The sequence below is a fragment of the Eretmochelys imbricata genome, chromosome 10 (genome assembly GCF_965152235.1).
Source record: "Eretmochelys imbricata isolate rEreImb1 chromosome 10, rEreImb1.hap1, whole genome shotgun sequence".
Classification (NCBI taxonomy): domain Eukaryota; kingdom Metazoa; phylum Chordata; order Testudines; family Cheloniidae; genus Eretmochelys; species Eretmochelys imbricata.
Genome location: NC_135581.1, coordinates 82,403,103 through 82,417,311, shown reverse-complemented (window position 1 = coordinate 82,417,311; position 14,209 = coordinate 82,403,103).

The window sequence follows — 14,209 nt, the reverse complement described above, 5'->3', positions numbered from 1 at the left end:
TGCATAAAACTCTGCTTAACCTTCTGAATATCTGCCACTAGTCAGGCCGGGGCTGGAATATTCAGGCAAGGGTCATGAGAAGAACATGAGCAAAATGGAACTGGCTTTTGAATCTGAATGAATGTTCAAGGGCAATTGTCCCTGTTCCCAGTCGCCACTGTAGCTTGGCCGTTCACCAGCATTATCATAGGTGGGTGTACAACAGGAGAGGTGGGACAAATGCAGCTTCCCTGCCCTGCAGGGCTGACATCCTAAGGACACACGGCGATCAAGGACAAACCATCCCACGGAAATGGAGTAGGTGCAGAGCCATTGTCATTGGTTCCTCTGGCCCTGGGTGAAACCCTGAGAAGCAGTTAGACCATAGCCTTCCGTTTGCTTTCCTATGCTGTGCTTGGCTTGGCATTACCCTTTGACAAGGACGCATCTGAATTCTGGCCTTTAAAAATGCTTCATATTAAGTTTCTTAAAAACCATCAGGCCTCCTTGCATTGGATAAGCAAAAGTTATCCCAACCCTCTTTCATCTCGCCTTTACGGAGGTCAGGCACCGTGTGTGCGGTGCGTGGTGCCTAGCCCGGCCGCAGAGCTGGGTCCTTAACCATGTAAAAGTTGCATGATGCTCCTATCACTTCATTCCCTGTCTGTAGATTTGCTGCAGCGAGTCTGACTTTTCTGTGCCTGTATCTCAAAGAGCTGGTGGAGAAGCTCTCCAGTCTGCTGATGTTCATTTTCAATAAATCTTGGCATGCTGGGGAAATTGCAGGTGCCTGGAACAGTGCTAATGTTGGCCCAATATTCAAACAGGGCAAGTGGGCTGACCTGGGTAACTACAGGCCGGTTAGCCTGACACCAATCCTGGGCAACATAACGGAGAAGCTGATATGGGATTCACTTAATAAAGAATGTAAAGGAGAGAAATATAATTAATGCCAGTCAGCTCAGTTGTGTGGCAAATAGCCTTTGAGGAGATTACAAGCTTGGTTGGTAAAGGAAACTGCGTAGATGTAATAGACTTTTGTAAGGTGTTTGACTTAGTACCGCATGGCTTTCTGATTTAAAAGCACTATACAATACTGACAAAGCATGTGTTAAATGGATTAAGAACTGACTAACAGACAGATCTCAAAAATAGTCAATGGGAAATCACCATCACATATGGGTGTTTCTGGGGTGGGGTGGGGGGGTGCTGCAGGGATCAGTACTAGGTCTGATGCTATGCAACCTTTTTCTCAATGATCTGGAAGTAAATATAAAATCACTGCTGGTCAAATTTACAGATGAGACAAAAATTGGTGGGATGGTAACAAATGATGAGGACAAGGCAATCGTACTGAATAATCTGGATGGCTTGGTAAACTGGGCCCATTCAAACAAAATGTGTGATCTTGCATTTGGCTGTATTAAAACGCATCTAGGAACAAGGAATGAAGGTGATGGGGGATTGTATCCTGGCAAGCAATGGTTTTGGAAAGGATTTAGGGGTCATAGTGGACAAGCAATTCAACATGAGCTCCCAGAGTGACACAAAGAGCTAATGTGATCCTTGGATGTATAAACAGGGGCAGAGGAGTTGGGATGTGACTTGTAACTCTGTATATGGCTATGCTGAGACTGGAACAGGGCATTCAGTTCTGGTGTCCACGTTTTTTAAAAGATGTTGAAAAATTGGAGAGGGAGCGGAAAAGAGCCACAAAAATGATCAGAGGGATCGAAAAAATGCCTGACCGTGAGAGACTTAAAAAGCTCAGTCTCTTAAGCTTACAGAAAAGAAGGCTGAGTGGGCACTTGATTAGTGTAAAAAGACCTTCCCGGGGAGAAAATACCAGATATTGAAGGGTCCTTTCATCTAGTGGAGACAGGCAGAACAAGAAACAATGGCTGACGTTAAAGCCAGACCAATTCAAACAGGAAATAAGGCACAAGTCTGAACAGTGCAGGTGATTTCACCCTTGGAACAAACTCCCAAGGGAAGTGACAGATTCTTTAGCTCTTGGTGTCTTCAGATGAACCCTGGAGGCCTTTCTGGAAGATGCTTTAGGCAAACACAAATTATTGGGCTCACTGACTGGGTGGGTGGGTGGCTGAAAGGTCTGTGATATACAGGGCAGGGGGTCAGACATGATGCTTGCTCCCTCCCCTAGAGTTCAAAATGAGACTAACTTTCAGGCTGCTGTCCTTAAGGGACACTGACAGTTCTCTTTCCACAGCCGCATGAAAATTACAGGCCTCTTTTTAATGGAAAAATATCCCTCTTAAGCAGGCAAGTTCAATTTAGAAGCCATATTTTAGAAGGCTCTATACCGTAGTGTGTAATTTATACCAGAAACCAGACACCACCAAAAACCCAGAACGCAAAACCTGAAGACTTTCAAGCCTAAAATAAAGTGGCTAGTTTATAAGTAGGCCTGTACCTTTCTTTGGACAGGGCCCTCCCTGGCATAATTATAAAATCGCCTGCTACATTTTCTGGGTGTGTGAGTGCATTGCTGGTGTTGCATGTTCCCTGAGGAATTCAAACGAACAAAACCCTCTCTGGTTTGAAAGGTCTGCTGGTGACGTGTCAAGTTGCACATGTGCCTGAGTGCTTAAAAAAACAAAAGAAAATAAAAAACCAACAACCCACAAACAAAACAAGACCTACCACCTGATGTGCATTCAAATGACTGTCTGTCTGATCATTAGCAGTATGGAAGGAGAGCTGCCTTTATTTTTAGCAACTGGCCATTTCAAAGGAGGAGCAAAGTGGCCCCGTTAGCTTAACCCCCTGTCCCGCCTTTCAACACCGTTCTATTGAACTGAGTAGGTTCTGGGTTAGCTAGTTCCTTTTTATCACAATAACTGCACTGACATTCAGGCTAAGGTGCAAGGGAGCTTTTCAAAGTCCTGTTTGAGTTGGTCAGATGCTGCTAACCACACACAGGTCATGTGACCACATAATCTGAGACAACTCAATGGAACTAGGACTTCCTGCTTTCCGGGCCAGGGCCCCATCCTCCACGACCACAGTGGTGCACCTCTGGTAGATGGAGAAAACCACATGCAGCCTTGGTTTTGGTTCACACGCGACTGTGAAGCAGAAGCTGCGCGGAGGGAAAGACGGCTTGGGCTAGGCTGCGAGAAAACATAACAGCTATGCAAATGCAATGGAAAAAATGACTCTGTGCCGGAAGGCCAGTTCAGTTCAGCCATGTTGCAGCAGGCCAGCTTCTAACACGACTCTTTGCAAAGGCTTTGAGTCTGCCATCAATGCCATTTTGTGAGATCTCTGCAGAGCAAAATTCCTTGAACTGGAGGTCGCTCAGCAGCAGTGAAGTGTTGAGAAACATGCCTGTAATTCTGAGGGGTGTTTTTGTTTTGTGTTTTTAGTAAATGACAGGCCAGGTGACTTTTCTCCAACCCTTTTGGGTCCCTATAATTCCAAATGCAACACTGCTTTCTCAAGAGCTTTAACAAGCAAGCAGTTGTAGGGTTATGTGAGAGCTTCAAACAAAATGCTGAAGTAAAACCCAACTTTTTAATACCAAAGGAAAGAAACCATGTTACTCTGAAACTGGCATTCTTGTCTTGGATTACATGCTGGAGTAAGACACTCCTTGCCACTACCCCTACTGATTTCAAAGATGTGATCCATGTGTCTGCTCTCAGACACAATAATGCCCTTTTAGAATTTCCTTTAGAATGTTCTCCAAAACAGGAGAACAAAGCTGGGAAAGGTAAAGGTCTACTTATTTTCATGCCCAGGAAGCAATTTTTAGAGGGGCAGGGGAAGGTGCACAGGCTTTTGGTACCTAGCACTGGAGTGGATATTGAATCGTGGGATTGAAAGGAACCTGGAGAGGTCTTCTAGCCCAGTCCCCTGCACTCATGGCAGGCATCAGGCACCTCATGCTATTCTGGATTCCTATAAACAATTGTTAAGGAGCTGAATAGAGTGGAGTAGATATTTGATATCTCCAGGAATCACATAAACCATGACTCAGGAAAGCAGTTAAACATGGGATTAAATCCATCCCTGTGCAGGAAAGAAAAGTATGTAATTAACATGAAGTATGTGCTTAAGTGCTCTCTGGAGTAGGGGCTCTTTGCAGAATGGGCCATAATTCTTGAGACACTGCCATATTTACTTCCTTAAGTCCTCAGAGGAGTCACTTTCTTATTTGGAGCATTGTGGTCTCAGTCTTGGATGCACTGCGCCACCGTCGGAAGGTGGTGCAACCCAGACTGAGAGCCCCACAAAGCCGGTGTCCTGAGATATTCAGCTCTCCGTGTATCTTGTCTGAAAGCCGCCAGGCTTTCCCACAGATCAGCAGCCGGCAGCACTGAAGTGCCAGCTTCCTCCAGCAAAACTTTCAGGGACTCTAGCAACTGAGGATTGTCTGTAAAACTCTAGGAAGCCAGGGGCCTCTCTGGGATCCAAAGATCCTGAATCCTCTCTCTCAAAACTGTAAACAATAATGAAACCTTTGTGTAAGGTTGGGGTTGGGCCGGTGACGGGTAAGTGTCTGCATTAGGCCCCAGTGGTTTGCCGCCTGCCCCTTCCCAGCAACACCCTGGTCCTGCCCCCTCTGATTTTCAGCCCACTGTGATCCTCTGATGCGTGCAAGATTAATTCAGGGCCCCAGTCCTCCCGTCCCCGCAGGAGGCAGCGCCGTGACCCAGCTGCTCCCTGCCCTCTCAGTGACAAGCTCCCTGCCAGCCGCTGACACCGTCCTTGCCTCCCCTTGAGTGACAACCACTCTGACCACACCCACCTCAGCTGCCAAATAGCAAATGCCCCCAGCCCAACCAGCTGCTAAATCAGTGCTACAGAGGAGCTGGAACTGCTCGTGTGATGGTTTGGAAAGGCTCACAAGGCCCAAGAGTTGGTGCTTTCCAGACTCCTAGCCCAGCCCACCTATTGCTCCGACTCCTGCAGAATCTGTTTCCTGGACAGTGGCGACAAGCCACCTCTCAACGCTGCTGCTGCCTGGCAGCTGTGGGCATCGGTGCATGAACTTTCCCAGGAGAACTCTGCAGAGAAACTCGCACTGCAGCAGAGGGCGGGCAGGAAACACAGTACAAGGCATGGGGCAATGTATTTATAGCAGGGACTCTGGTGTCACAGAACGCAGGAGGGCAAACGAAAGCCAGCAAGGCTGCAAGACAGCAGGAAATGAAACCGAAGAGAAGCTCACAAAAGCAGAAAAGGCAGCTGTGAGCATGGCAGCCTTTGCCTTCAGATTGCAGCAGCAGTGTCCGACGGGGGTCAGAACACTCCAGCTCCCGGTCCGGCAGCGCCCGGGGGTTACTCAACTAAGATTTTCCCTCCTCACTTGTCGCTGTCACATGCTGATGGGAGGGGAGGTTTGAGGTTTTGAAAAAACAAATATAGCCTTCGTTTGCAAACCACATTGGCTTCGAGGAGCAATGCGCCCAGCGCAGGGGGGTGGCAGGCGCAGCTCTCTCTTGCCAGCTGCCTCTATGGTGTGCCTCTGCCATGCCTCATTTCCCTTTTGAAGCACCTCCTCTCTCGTAGAAGATCTGTCTCTTTATTTTCAGGCCTTTTTCTAGTCCTCCACTTCCTCTCCAAACCTAGGCACCCCGTCAAGGGAACACAATATGCTGAGCAGAATGGATGGATGCTTCCCCTGTAACTTGACTATCTCCCTACCCTTTGCTTCACCATTGCTTCTCAGACTCTTCTCCATTTGCCAGCCACTGCTCTGCCCCTCAGTGATGCAGAAAGCGGCATGAACTATATATCAGGAATAACTTATGAAGCTAACTTGGCCCTTTTTTTCTGCTTGAGAATTACTGATTTTAATTTTGTTTGTTTTGAAATTGTCTAGACAGTTTACAAAACCCTATTTCAGCTTCTGGGGCGAACCGGTCCCACTGCCACTAATTAATGCACAATATTCTTGATGTGCAATTTGTCACCCAGGTCATATGGTATTGCTTCTGCTCCTTGATTGGATGGCTGAAATGTTTATAAGTAGGAGGAGGGAAATCCGAGTCCCAGGCATTGCCTCATGGATGCTTCCAGGGAAACCTGTATGGACCACGTGCTCCGGAATATTCACATGAGTGTTTGCTGGTAAGAATCTTTATCTGCAAACACATGCACGGGTATGACTGTTCCCAGACAATGAAAGACCAAGAATGCCATCTAAGCGAATTCATGGCTTTTATCTGAACAAATATGGTTAGTACTTTATTGTCCGCTTCCAGGAATGCCCCTCAAGCACCCCTGCACAATCTCGTAAAGGCACAGAATTCCCAACAGCACCTGCCCCTCAAAGCAATAATCCATGGCTGCTTCCACAGCTTGGTAATCCTCTGACATGTTACTCCAGCACCCTTAGTCCTCATGAAACTGGACTTGTATAGTGCACTCATCTGTCTCCAACCAAAGGTACCAGAATTCTAAGGCAACGTAGTCCACACCTGATAATACAACGTCTTAGACCTGTGTTACGACCTAACTCTGTAAGCGTCTACACTTAAATGTAGCTCCCACGATATAACTCACCCACTGCACTGAGTTAATAACTCCACCTCCATGAGAGACGTAGCACTTAAGTCAACGTAGTGTCAGTATAAGCAACACCATGTCTACATGGCCCATTGCTGCCTTTCGGAAAGCGTCCCACAATGCCCCACACTGATAGGTAAAGCGGTGCAAGCTGTGCTGGTGAGGACACACACCACTGACACAAGGAGAGTCGTGTGGATGTGTAAAGCTGATTCAATTGCTGTGGTGTCTGTATGTTGATGTAACTTAGGTTGACTTAAGTCTGTAGTGTAGACTTGCCTTTGTTGTGATATTGTCTTCATTTTCTTTTTCTTTTTTAACTGAGGGACCTTTTCATTTCCCCACCATTGTTAGCTTCCTCCCCTGTAGGGCAAGGGATAGAAAAGCTGAGCCTGTCCAAGGGCAGACCATTGGAAAGGTCAGTGAAGTACCCTGCAGGTAGGAACTTGCACTTCAGAGTACAGTGCAAACCTTACAATCCTGACACTTCAGCCTGCATGTAAAGATGATAAAATGAACATGCTGCAAATCTGTTTTAATTGAAGGGGAAATGAGCCATTGAACTTCACCCAGATTGCCATCCAGACAAAGAAACCAATCTTGAAATTACCATCAGACCACTAAACTAGCAGCCGGAGGGCTGGTGATCCTGGAGGTAAGTTATAGATTGGTCTCTCCGTAATCTTCTCAAGCAGATGAACAGACACCATCCTTCTGCCACTGATTTCCTTTATTACTGGCAAGCATATTACATGTGAAGCATCCCTACTTTAATCAGATGATATCCTGGTTATCCTACAGCTAGCCCAGGACAGGTTCAATGTGGGTCCTCTAACTCTTGTGTTCTGAAGGGGACTCTTCTGGAGCTTATTAACTGGTCTCCTGTCTTACTGAACTGTGCCTAGAGGAGTCCAGAACTCTGCTAACTGAAGATGGAAATGCTACAGAGGCCCAGCTGACTCCTTTACCCTTTGAAGTTAATTTGAGTGTTGGTGGAAGCTGTCAGTTGACATTGCCGGAGTTTGCCAGGCAGCGTAGGCACTGGAAATTGGAACTTCCCCCATGGGGCTCTGCAGCCGAAGATGCAGTTTTGATGATTAATTCCTCAGTGAACTTTAACCATAATAGCACATGAATAACCAGGGCCTGGGGCATAACTAGGGCTTGTTCCTACAAAGTGCCAGGCACTCTGGTCCAATCCGTCTAAACCCACCATTTTGAACATATGTGTAATTTTAAGCCCATGTTCATTCCTGCTCACTCAGCATCTTGCTGGTTTGAGCCTCCTGTGTCTAGAAATCTTACGTCAGTTTTAAAATGCCATTGGAGAGAAATTCCATACGTTTCTCTTTTTTTTTAATGTTCCGCCATTTCATCATTTCTGGTATTTTTCTGATGTAATCTAACACTAAGTTAATGCAGCTTAGTGTTAGAATAAAACAGGAGGAGAATGCAGGAATGCTGTAAAGAGTGATTCTGCTCTATTTTGGAATGGCCAATGGAAATATTGAAAGTTTCCGTAATTAACGAAGGTCTCTGTTTAGCAAAGGCCTGAAGCACGTGCTGACGCCCCATTGACTTCAGGATCAGTACTCTGCTGAATCAAGAAGTTCATGCACCACAGGGCTACAGCTCTGTGCCACCAAGGGATGCTGCTGGTAGAAACTCAAGCTGACGCCTTCCTTAGACTGGAGGAGCATTTTGCTTTGACTTTTTGTTTCATCTGCCTACCATCCAACAACATGAACAGCGCCCTCAGCAGAGGAGCCCACTGACCTGGGCAGGAAGACCTGCATGATGCCTAGCTTTGAAAAGTTTGAGAAGAAGGTTTAAAAATTATTCCAAATAGAAAATGCCCCGGCTTCTCTGAGAATCTCTCAAGGATGTACACCTATGGAGGTAGCATACTTTGTGTCTGGTGTGTGGCCTGCAGACAGTCTGGAAAGAAGGCATGAAATCCCCCAAAAATCTCAAGGATGTAGCATGCTAGCCATGCTCAGCTTTGTTTCTCATTGGACCTGGGCTGTGGGGTTTTCCTGCTCTGCCAGCGTTTAACTAATAGAGAGGCTGGAATGAGAGCCAGTTATGTGATGGTTGCTGCAAAGACCCTCCAGAGGAGATAGCTGAGGTGACATCTGCTTCCTTGACTGAGCTGTGTCTGATAGGAAAAATTGAATGTATACTAGAAAAACTACCTGATGGTGACAATGGGTGGCAACAACATGTTCCACACTCATTCAGATACTCATGGTTTAGAGGCAGGTGATGCTGTGTTCAGCATAATTTCAGAAAAACATAGTTAAGACTCCAAGCAAGTGCCCCTCCTGGGCAGTAGAGATCTGTCCCAGACCTGAGTCTGGGATGTGGATGTAAACGGGACACTCTAGATCAAGGTGTGCGTGTACAGACAATAACACATGGTGTTTGTGGTCCTGTTAAAGGCCCTTGGATGGTACCACCATACAAAGAATTCATACTATGGGCTTAAAACGAGCCTGTCGACCTCCCAGCAAGCAGCACTTGGCAAAGCCTGACTAACACCTGGCTGGCATCAGCAGTGTCTAAGTGAATATGGTTCCAGATGTGTCTGCTCTTGAAGTTTTGTTAAGCAGAGCTCTCTCCAACCAAGAAATTTGCTCACTGTATTCAAAGGCATGTTCTGCATACCGCCAATTGCAACACTAAGCCTGGAACCAGCACCCCGCCAACAGAGGCCAAAGCCCACGTCTGACATAGGGTAATGATTTCCACCTACCTTTATGGTTGTGAAACAGAAACAAGTTATTGCTAGCACATCAAAGTGCTGGAAAAATGTAGTCAACGGCACCTTTGAGCCATTAAGCATATCAAGTGGCAAGATAAAATCGTGAATAATGAGGTTCTGCAAAGTGGTTGCATAAACAACTCTGGAGCAATGCCTACAAAATCTCAGCTTCACTGGACCCGGCATGGCCTCTGCCTGCCACACACCGTGTGCCCAAAGAGAGTGAGAACTAGTTAACTGCCAGCGAGAAGCAGCCAGGGGAAGAGCTGCGGCAATGCCCTGACAAGGACATCCCCCACTGAGTGTCCCAGCAGCGCACTAAGTTAGCTTGGCAGGTCAACCGGCACAGCCGGGGAAGAACAGACTGAGGCTGGAAGAGTTGGTCACCTAGCTGAACTCAAGCCAAAGCTGATTTCTGGATGCCTTGGAGGCTGGATGCAGAATTTTTGCACACCTCCTAATAACCACTAAGGCCCAGACCCTCTAAAGGAATTCAGGCATCTAACGCCCGTTAAAATAAGTGGGAGCTAGCCACCTTTCGAGGATGTCAGTCCAGATCTCTTATAAACAGACTAATAAAGATCTGTGACCTTGAGTGAGTATTGACTGCAAACCAGCTTTTTCATGCATCTGATTGGCTTCCTTCACATTTAAGGGGGTTTCCCTTATTGTTGGCATGGGAAAGGTCAAGTAGGCCCTCCTCTCTACGTTTTCTGTGCCATTCATTATTTTATAGACCCATCACTTCCCCTGCTGTCCATCTCCCTTTGAAATTCTCCAAATAGATTTGAAATATTGGTCTTTCTACGCCTTTTATTGTCCTTCTATTTCTGCTATTTCCTTCCGAAAGTGGGGAACAGAATTAAACCCAGTGTTTAAGGCAGGGATGAGGCATGCGCTGATGTAATACTATAGTTTCAGTATTCGTCTCGCTAGCTGAATCCCGGGCTGTTTTTAAAATCACTGTACTCTACAGAGAAGAGCGAGCCAACGTTCCCCTTTTATAGCGCTCCAGGCTCGGGCGGGCTATGACATCCATTTGCTAGATGTAGAAATATAGCTATAAGAATCTCCCATGCTGGGCCTCTGAGTATGTCAGTCTGCAGCAGCGAGCCTCGGAGTCTGGGTCTACAGCCACGGATGTGCACCACAGCTCTTCCAATAGCCGTGGAGGCATCCGGGCTCGGGCTGGAGCTCAGGCTCTGAAGCCTCGGGCTGAGCATGGGATTCACAGCCTGAGGCGCAATTCCAAAGCACCGTCTGGGCAGCTATTTTTAGCACCGGTGCGTGAGCCTGCGGGTGCCAACCCGGGCTCGGCGGTTCGCTGCCTCTGGCTGTGTCGCCGGGCACTTGCTCTCGTGTGGTTCTCCAAAAGACTTTTCAAACCGTTGTGGCCCTCAGGGCCTATGCTAGCGATTGGGGGTGGGGGGGGACTGAGTCACAGAGAAATGGTGGCATGCCCAAGACCACGCAGCAAGTCAGTAGCAGAAGTGGAAAGAGAACCTAGGAGTCGTGACTCCGAGCCCTCTTCCTGTAAGCATTACACGGCCTGTCATGACCCATGTTCCCCTTTTACTGCATGCACACACTGAAACCCAGGGCCTTGGTTTTGGGGAGCATTTTTGGTGTGTCTCAACACTCCTCATGATGAGCAGCTCAGACATTAGATGCAGACTGTGATATCGTTGGTTTATCAGCCCGGGTGACTGTACATTGTACCCTGTGTGTACAATTTCGCGTGCTCTTTTATCTGCTTACTAAGGCATTTCCAAGAGTCTTGGTAATTACGACATTAAGAAAGAAATAAACTTGACTGGCAAATAGTGTTTGGGCAATGGGCGGGTCCCATCCTAGCCACGCACCAGCGTGCCACGCCAGGTTGGCCTGACCCATTCGCGGCTGTACATTGAGTGCTAATGCCAGAGGGCTACCAGGAACAGGCCAATGCTAAACAAATGGTTTCACTTTAAAACTTATAGCCCAATCATTACTGATTCCTTTTGTATTTCTGGCACTACACTAGTCATGTTCACTCCTTTCAAATCACTGTGGCATACTCCAATAGGATTATCACAGAGCTCACCTCGAATGGGCTGGGCCATTATTTTAGGGTTATAAAAATACACTCAAAGCAATAAAGTTGCTAAAGTTTCTGGAGAGCCCCTTAACTAAAAGTGTTTGAGGAGGGAGGACCTGTGGGGAGTGAGAGAGAAATCCTTCAGGACAGGCCTTGAGAACACATCATTTAACTCCAGTACTGCCAAAGAACTGCCTGGAATGTGAGCAGTCAGGGGAATCTCCGATCTCTGCTCTGGAGGGCAGCGTACCGAGGTGCTCAATGCAGCCTTTGTCCCTTGCAGATGGCTCTCATGGACATTTTTCTCTGGTGCCATCTGGTGTGTCCCTGAGCTTCACTCTGAGTTTTGGAGCGAGAGGGTATTGGGCAGGAGAATGGGATTTGGTAAATGGACTGTTATCCTAGCGTTCAGGGGTGTCTGGAGCTAGGCTTTGGTCTGGTGCTTGATAAAGAGAGGGGACATAGCAAATGCTGATTCCAGGCCACATTCTGATTTCAAACCCACCAGTGTCCCAGAAGCTTTTTGGAGCTGTGCTATTGGGTCACACCAATCTCTAATTAAAGGTTAGAATGGACTCTAAATCCTCAAAGCAAAGCTCAAATAACACTGCTGAATTTCTCCTGAAAAATCCGGAAAATGTTGTTTTATTTAATGGACAAAACTTGGCTCAGGTTTGTTCTGGAAGCTTTGAGCGTCAATTAATTAAACTTCTGTAGAGCATGATCAGATTGAGTCAGCAATAAAACCTCCAGGAGTTTCACGTGGGGGGGGTTTAATGTAATTATTGTAAAAACTTTGGCAGTAGGTGCAGAGGAGGCAATGTGGCCTAAGGAAGAGAGCAGTGGTCTGCAACTCAGGAGCCCTCTGTTCTCTTCCTAGCATTACTTTTATCATGCCCGGTGATCTTAGGCAACCAACTGCCCCTCCCTGTGCCTCAGTTTCCCCATCCACAAAGCCAGTAAGAATCCGTGTCCCCATTGTGCAAAGAGCTTTGAGATCAAAGATGAAAAGTGCTATATAAGAACGAGGTATTATTACTGTTATCGATGGGCCCCTTAGCACAGCACTTATCGCTGCTTATTTTCCTGTCCAATGAAGAATAACCTCCCTGTTTTCTTCCTGAGCTTCCACAGTGACAGACGAGGGCTGCTTGGAATTTCATCCCTCTCTTGAGGTTCTCCCTAATTGCTGGCCTGTTTATTCCTCCCTCCGGTCTGGCTAGCCACTCGAGTTTGGTCTGGTGTCTCTGAGTTTGGGTGGAGAGCAGCCCCAGCTTGTGGCCACTGGCACCCCTCCAGCCATTTACCACCTTCCTCTCTTTGGCCCGCCTGAACACGTCCATTTCTCCCAGAGGGTGGCCAGGGCTGTTCTCGCCAAGAGCAGAAGGCTCAGTGACCCTCACAGCTGGATAGCATGCGGCGCGCTCGCTAATCGCAGGTGACAGGAACCACGAGAGGCGAGAGCACTCCAGGCTATCTGATAGAACCAGTCACTCCAGCCTGGCCGCTGAGGCTGGGGAAGGCAGAGGCCTGTCGCAGCTTTCGGAGTCAATCCCTGTGTGCTGCCTCTGGGCGAGGCTCTGAGATTTTCTGCTTTGCTCTGTGCCAGCTGGGAGAGCACTCAAAGTTATTTCAAAGGGCCCAGAGACAGTGTGGGCTAGTGCAGGGGTCCTCAACCTTTTTATTTCTGACCCCCCCCACAATGGCCCCCCGGGCCACAGTAGCTGGTTCTCTGCGTATAGAAGCCAGGGCCGGCGTTTGGGGGTAGCGAGCCGGGCAATGGCCTGGGGCCCCGCGCCACAGGGCCCTCATGAAATTAAGCTGCTCAGGCTTCGGCTTCAGCTCCGGGTGGTGGGTCTCAGGCCCTGGGCTTCAGCCCCATGCAGCGGGGCTTCGCCTTTCTGCCCTGGGCCGCAGCGAGTCTAACGCTGGCCCTGCTTGGAGGACCCCCTGAAACCTGCTCGCAGCCCCCCCAGGGGGCCCCGGATCCCTGGTTGAGAACCACTTGTTTAGCGGGTAGGGCACTGTATGAGGCATTGGAAAACCTGGATTCTGTTTCCAGATCTCCTGTTGATTTCCCTTATATGCCTCAGTTTCCCCACCCACCCTCTGTCTGTTTAGGGTATAAGCTCTTTGGGGCAGGGACTCTCTTACTGTGTGTTTGTATAGCAGCTAGCACAATGGGGCCATGATCTTATTTGGGGCCTCTATATATGACAGTCTTGTAGTACAGAGAAATCTCTGCTATAAGGATTCCAACCTCACTAAGTCGCCCTGTATAATTAGAAACAGTAAAAACTCTGGGCAGGGAGTGTCCTTTTGTTATGTGTGCGTACGGCGGCTACCCCGGTGGGCCCCAGTCCCTGATTAAAGTCTCTAGATGCTACCAGAATACAAGTGGTAACAAGCCCTAAAAAGACACTTTAAAAAGGGCAGGGCTGGGAGAACTGGGAGAAGTTGCTGTTCAGAAAATGGCCACATGAGTTGGTCTGGCCACAATCTTCATGCCCTGTGTGGCTGCTGTGGAATTGGAAGGTCTAAGGTATGGTTAGAATGCGCCTCTCATTCTATGTCTCCCTCTCCCCCCAAATTGCAGCATTTAAGATCAACTGGAGACTCTTCCCTGGGGGGCCCCGGCCTTTGGAAATGGCTCCCTGACTCTCATGCGCTGCTGGGTGTGAATTGGATGCTTCTCTTACCTGTATTCGGGTTGGTCTTTTCCCTTTTCTTGACAGCCTGGCAGCTCTGGTAGTGATAATTACTGCTGGCCACCGAGCAGAGATGTGCGTGATTGACTCTGCTTGTTGGCTGTCCTGGCCCTAGGCGGCTGCTAGTCACTATATAAATAATCG